Source organism: Halichoerus grypus, chromosome 6 (assembly GCF_964656455.1).
Source record: "Halichoerus grypus chromosome 6, mHalGry1.hap1.1, whole genome shotgun sequence".
Classification (NCBI taxonomy): Eukaryota; Metazoa; Chordata; class Mammalia; order Carnivora; family Phocidae; genus Halichoerus; species Halichoerus grypus.
The window spans coordinates 138,615,161-138,621,514 of record NC_135717.1 but is presented as its reverse complement, the minus strand read 5'-3'; positions in this window follow the sequence as shown (position 1 = coordinate 138,621,514).

The following is a 6,354-nucleotide window of genomic DNA, read 5'->3' as shown; positions in this document are numbered from 1 at the left end:
AAAATATTCTTTTATTTATTTTTTAAAGATTTTATTTTTATGTAATCTCTACACCCAGTGTGGGGCTCAAACTTACAACCCTGAGACTGATTCGGACGTTCTATGGACTGAGCCAGCCAAGCACCCTTAAAATGTTTTCATTATTCCGGGCATTCATATTTTGTGTTAATTTTACTAATATAGAAGTTTTGACAAATACTAATCTGTCTTTTAAACAAAAACAGAAATTGAACAAACAGGAAAGTTTAATTTTATTTTACTACATTGACTTCACCCCTTTATATGCATGGACATAATAGATATGTAAGCCTAAAACCCGTAAGAAGTAAAGTCAAGTAAAGGGACACTGATCTTATTTATCCAAAGAATTCTTTCCAGTTCTCTTTGTCTGGTTCCCTGTTCCACAACTGAGTTTATAATTTAGCTTATAATTTCTCTATTAACAGCAGAACCTGCAACTTTTTGAAAGATCACAGTAATCCCCTAGAGCCATTGTTTATAATTTTTTTTATTCAAATGCTGGCACTGCAGGGAGTTTTCTTCTCTAGGACATTGAACTTTTGACAGTCCATATGGTCTTAACGAATTTTCCAGGTGCTGAACACCATCTAACCTGTATTTTTGGCAGCCTACAGAGGTACTTAAACCTGCCTTTGTCATTCTTCCTAATACTGCTTTAAGATGTTTTTTAGAGGAGGAAGTTTGAAGTGGTTGGTAGAAACAATCAAGTTTTAAACGCTTATATTATCAGCGCAAAAGTATTGTCAAGGAGAATTCACTTTTGAGAGAGGAAAACAAAAGCCGTTCCTTTAATATCTAAAGAGAACTATAACTGCAATATGTGTTTGAGATGTTATTATTTGTACTTCTAGATTGTAGGGACAAATTTGCTGTCTTTAATCCACTACAAAAAGTATTGCACAATGTTTTCTTTACCTAGCTTATAAATCTGGATCAGTTTAGGGTGAGCACCAAATTAGCCCGATTGTCAACCTTGGTTATTAAGGGAATCCAAATTGATTTTAGAATGTCAGCTGAATTTAATAATGGCTAATTAGCTGATGATATGGATGGGTGGATAATCTTAAGACCGCCTACACAGGAAGAAAGTATTTTTAAAACCTTCGAATTATATTTAAAAGTTAGTGTGCGTACCTTTCCCTTTTTTCTCAATTTATTAAGCATCTACTTTACATATATTGTCCACAAAACGCTAGGAGGTAGGCATTATGAATACACTGATTTACAGAACAATGACTAGTACCCAATTTTCTCTAATTCGACAACCACACACTTAAGCACTTGGGCTATGCTTGCCCAATTTGAAAAATATATCGGGATTATAATGCATGTTTTTGGCATTAAAAAAAAATGGCTGCCTGGGGAGTGGGGAGAACCCTCTTCATGCTTTGGGTCCACAACTGTGTAAGTCAATCTTATGAGAAACAGAATTTCACTTCCTGCTGCTGATGTCTACAAGGCCAAATAGTTGCACAGCTAGGATGAAACATTTTCTGCTAGGCTCAACAAATTGGTGCCGCCGCCTGGGATTTTGAGTCTAGCACAAAAATTCAAAAAAGGAAAGATGATTAAAAATTCATTTCCATGTGGCTACTAGTCCAAGATGGGATGCAGGAAGACCCTGAACTTAGTCCCCCCCATAGACATACCAAATCTACAGCTCTATATGGAATAGTTCCCACTAAAAAAGAACTGAAACTAGCTGAACAGCTATCTCACAACAAGGAATAAAAGGGCTACATTGAGACTGATAGGAGAGGCAGAGATACAGTCTGCCAAAAACCCCATCCCCAGTGAGGTGACCCACAATGGTAGGAGAGAGATCACTGGTCCATAGCCTCTTCCTGAGAAGTGAGGGGTTTGTGCCCCATATTGGGCACCTCAACCCTTTGGACCTGCACCAGAGAGATGAGGGCCCCAAAACATCTGGTTTTGGAAACCAATGGTGATTTCATCCAGGACCCAGGAGGCTGTGAGGATCTAAGATACTCCTTTTGAGGGGCTTACACACAAACTCATGTGTCCTGAGACCCATGACAAAGGCCTCAATTTGAGAACTGAGCGGATTATTTATGAAGAAAATTCATTTGTTAATCTTAAAGTATCTTTCAGAGGGGCAGGGACCAGTTGAGACTCTCTTTGGGGCCACAGGCACTGTTGAGGGTGATTTTCGCACTCTTCCTATACCTTACTAGTGCAAGTGGGAGCATACAGACTAGTCTTGCTAAAGCTATAGGCATGCTCTGCCCCCAGCACAGTTTCCCTGCTTTAGTAAAGCCATGGGTGTGCCCTGCCCTCAACACTCTCCCATAGCCTTGCTAAAGCTGGTAGGTGAGCATAATCACCCAGGGGCCAGCCCTCGATTGCCTGACCCTGGTGGCCAGAGGGGCTTGCATTTCTTGTCCCCACAGGACTGTAACAATCAGAAAGACAGTTCTTGGAAGGCTACCAAACCCAGGGCACTGCACAGACATCCCCCAGCCTACCTGTAAAATAGGCCCATCTTCTTGTTCTGTAGCTTCAACCTGAGAGACAGGCTTCAGGTTTGCCACACATCTAGGGCTACAGAAGAGCTTTCAGGGAACATAAGCAGGGACACACCATCTTTGAGCCCTCCATTGGCCTCCACACAACTCAATGATACCTCCCAGAAAGGAACATATATACTCATCTGAATCCCTAAATTTGGCAACTATTGCCCAGAGGATACCTCCAGATCTCCTAGTGTGGAGGCCAGCAGGGTTTATAGTTGTGGTCCCACAGGACTCTATATATTTGCATACTTTAAAAGCTGCTGCCTAAGGACCTGGCTTCCAATCATCCTGAAACTAGGTGCTGAGTGGAATCACTGTCCTGGGGACACTGACTGGTCTTGGCACATCCTCATCAGTGGAGACCTATGAAGAATAAATCAAGCCACTTAGATAATCACAGAAGTTTAAAAGACAACCAAAAGCTAGGGTAAGGTTGAACAACAAGTTTCATTTCCTATATGAGGTCACTCCTTCACAACTGGGAGAGATAGCTGTTTTACCTAATACATAGAAACAAACCCAAAGAGTTATGCAAATTGAGAAAACAGAGATGTTCCAAACAAACAAATTAAAAAAAAAAAAAAAAAAAAAAACAAGACAAAACCTCAGAATAATACCTTAGTGAAGCAGAGATAAATAATCTATCTGATAAAGAGTTCAAAGTAATGGTCATAAATATCATCACCAAACCTAGGAGAATGGATGGATACAGTGAAAACTCAACAAAGACATAGAAAATATATAAAAGTATCAGACAGACATCACAGAGTTGAAGAATACAATACAATAACCTAACTGAAAAATACATTAGAGGGTTTAATAGGAGATTAGATGAAGCAGAAGAACAATCAGCAACCTGGAAGACAGGGCAATGGAACTCACCCACACAGAACAGCAAAAAGAAAAAAAAATTAAGTGAAGATAGTTTAAGGGGCTCATAGGACAACATCAAGTGGGATATCATTCTCATTATAAGGGTCCTAGAGAGAGAAGAGAGAGGGAAAGGGGCAGAAAACTTATCTGGAGAAATAATGGCTGAAAACATTCCTAACCTAGGGAAGGAAACAGACATCCAGTTCAGGAAACACAAAAAATTCCAGTAAAGATGAACCAATGAGACCATACAAAGAAACATATAATTAAAATATCAAAAGTTAAAGAGAGGATATCAAAAGGAGCATGAGAAAAACGACTTTTTATGAACAAGGGAACCTCCATGAGACTAACAGTGATTTTTCAGCAGGAACTTTGTAGGCCAGAAGGGAGTGGCACAATATATTCAAATTGCTGAAAGAAAAAACTTCCAACCAAAATTATCATTCAAAATTGAAGGAGAAATAAAGAGTTTCCCAGAAAAGCAAAAGCAAAAGCTAAAGGAGTTCATCACCATTAAACTGGCCTTAAAAGAAATGTTAAAGAGACTTCTTTAAGCCAAAAAGAAAAGGCACTAATTAATAACAAGAAAACATAATATGAAAGTAAAAAGTAAAAATCTCACTGAAAAAGGCAAATATATAGTAAAGGTAGTGGATTAACCACTTATAAAGCTAGTAAGAAGGTTAAAAGACAGAGGTAGTAAAGTTAACTATAATTACAATAATCAAGGTTTACAAAAAATTTAAAAATGTAAAATAGGATATCAAAAACAAAATATGGTGGGGGAAGGAGCAAATATGTAAAGTTTTTAGAATGTGTTCTAATTTGAGTTGCTATCCTTATATATATATATATATATATATATATATAGGCTGATATATACATATACATATATAAATATATATACAAATAATATAAATATAAATATAAATAAATAAACTGTTATATATATACGTGAACTACATGGTACCCACAAAGCAAAACCTTACAGCAGATACAAAAAAAGATAATGAGAAAGGAATCTAAACATAACACTAAAGAAAGGCATCAAACCACAAGGGAATGGAGCAAGAAAAGAAGAAAGGAACAGAGAGGAACTACAAAAACAGTCAGAAAACAATTAACAAATGGTAATAAGTAGGTAATACCTTTCAATAATTATTTTAAATGTAAATGGACTAAATGCTCTAATCAAAGGACATAGATGGCTGAAAGGATTAAAAAAAAAAAAAAAGAACTGCCTATATGTTGCCTACAGAAGACTCATTTCAAATCTAAGGACACACACAGACTGAAAAGGAAGGAATAGAAAAAGATATTCATGCAAATGGAAATGGAAAATAAAAGCTGGGATAGTTATGCTTACATCAGATGAAATAGACTTTAAAACAAAGACTGTAATAAAAGACAAATAAGGGTATTACACAATGATAAAAGTGTCAATCCAACAAGAGGATAAAACATTTGTAAATACTTATGTACCCAATGTAGGAGCACCTAAATATGTAAAGCAAATATTAACAGACCTAAAGGGAGAAATTGACAGCAATAATAGTAGGGTACTTCACCACCCCACTTACATCATAGATAGATCATCCAGAAAAAAAATCAATAAGGAAACACTAGCCTTAAATGACATATTAGACAAGATGGACTTAATAGATATATACCGAATATTCCATCCAAATGCAGCAAAATAAACATTCTTCTCAAATGCACATGGAATGTTCTCTAAGAGAGATCACTTGCTAGGCCACAAAACAGTCTCAGTAATTTAAGAAGATTAAAATCATATCAAGAATACTCTCCAGGGGTGCCTGGGTGGCTCAGTCATTAAGCATCTGACTTCGGCTCAGGTCATGATCACAGGGTCCTGGGATCGAGCCCCACATCGGGCTCCCTGCTCAGGAGAAGCCTGCTTCTCCCTCTCTCATTCCCCTTGCTTGTTTTCCTTCACTCGCTGTGTCTCTCTCTGTCAAATAAATAAATAAAATCTTTAAAAAAAAAATAAAAGCATACTCTCCAACCACAATCATATGAAACTAGAAATCAATTACAGGAAGAAAACTGGAAAAATCACAAATATGTAGAGATTAAACAATACATTACTGGGCACCTGGGTGGCTCAGTTGGTTGGGCGTCTGCCTTCAGCTTAGGTCATGATCCCAGAGTCCTGGGATCGAGTCCTACACTGGGCTCTCTGCTCAGCAGGGAGTCTGCTTCTCCCTCTCACTCTCCCTCTCTTTCAAATAAATAAATAAAATCTTTAAAAAATAAAATAAAATAAACAATGCACTACTGAACAACCAATGGGTCAATGAAGAAATCAACGGGGAAATAAAAAAATACCTTGAGACAAATGAAAATATAAATACAACAATCCAACATGTATGGGAGCAAAAAGCTGTTATAAGAGAAAACTTCACAGCAGTCCTGTCAAGAAACAAACAAAAAAATCTCAAATAAACAATCTAAGTTTACACTTAAAGGAACTAAAAAAACGAACAAAGCCCAAATTTAATAGAAGGAAGGAAATAATAAAGAGTAGATTAGAAAGAAATGAAATAGAGACCAAAAAGAAAAAAGAATAAAAATCAATGAAACTAAGAGTTGGTTCTTGATAATTGAGAACCTTTAGCTATGCTCAAAACAAAAAAAGAAAAAAGGCTTAAATAAATAAAATCAGAAATGAAAGACAAGTTACAAATGATACCACAGAAATACAAAGAACTGCAAGAGACTATTATGAACAATTATATACCAACAAATTGGACAACATTAAAAAAATGGATAAATTCCTAGAAATATAAATCTTCCAAGACTAAATCAGGAAGAAATAGAAAATCTAAACAGTTTAATTACTAGTAAGGAAATTAAATCAATAATCAAATACCTTCCCAAAACAAGTCCAGGACCAGAGAAC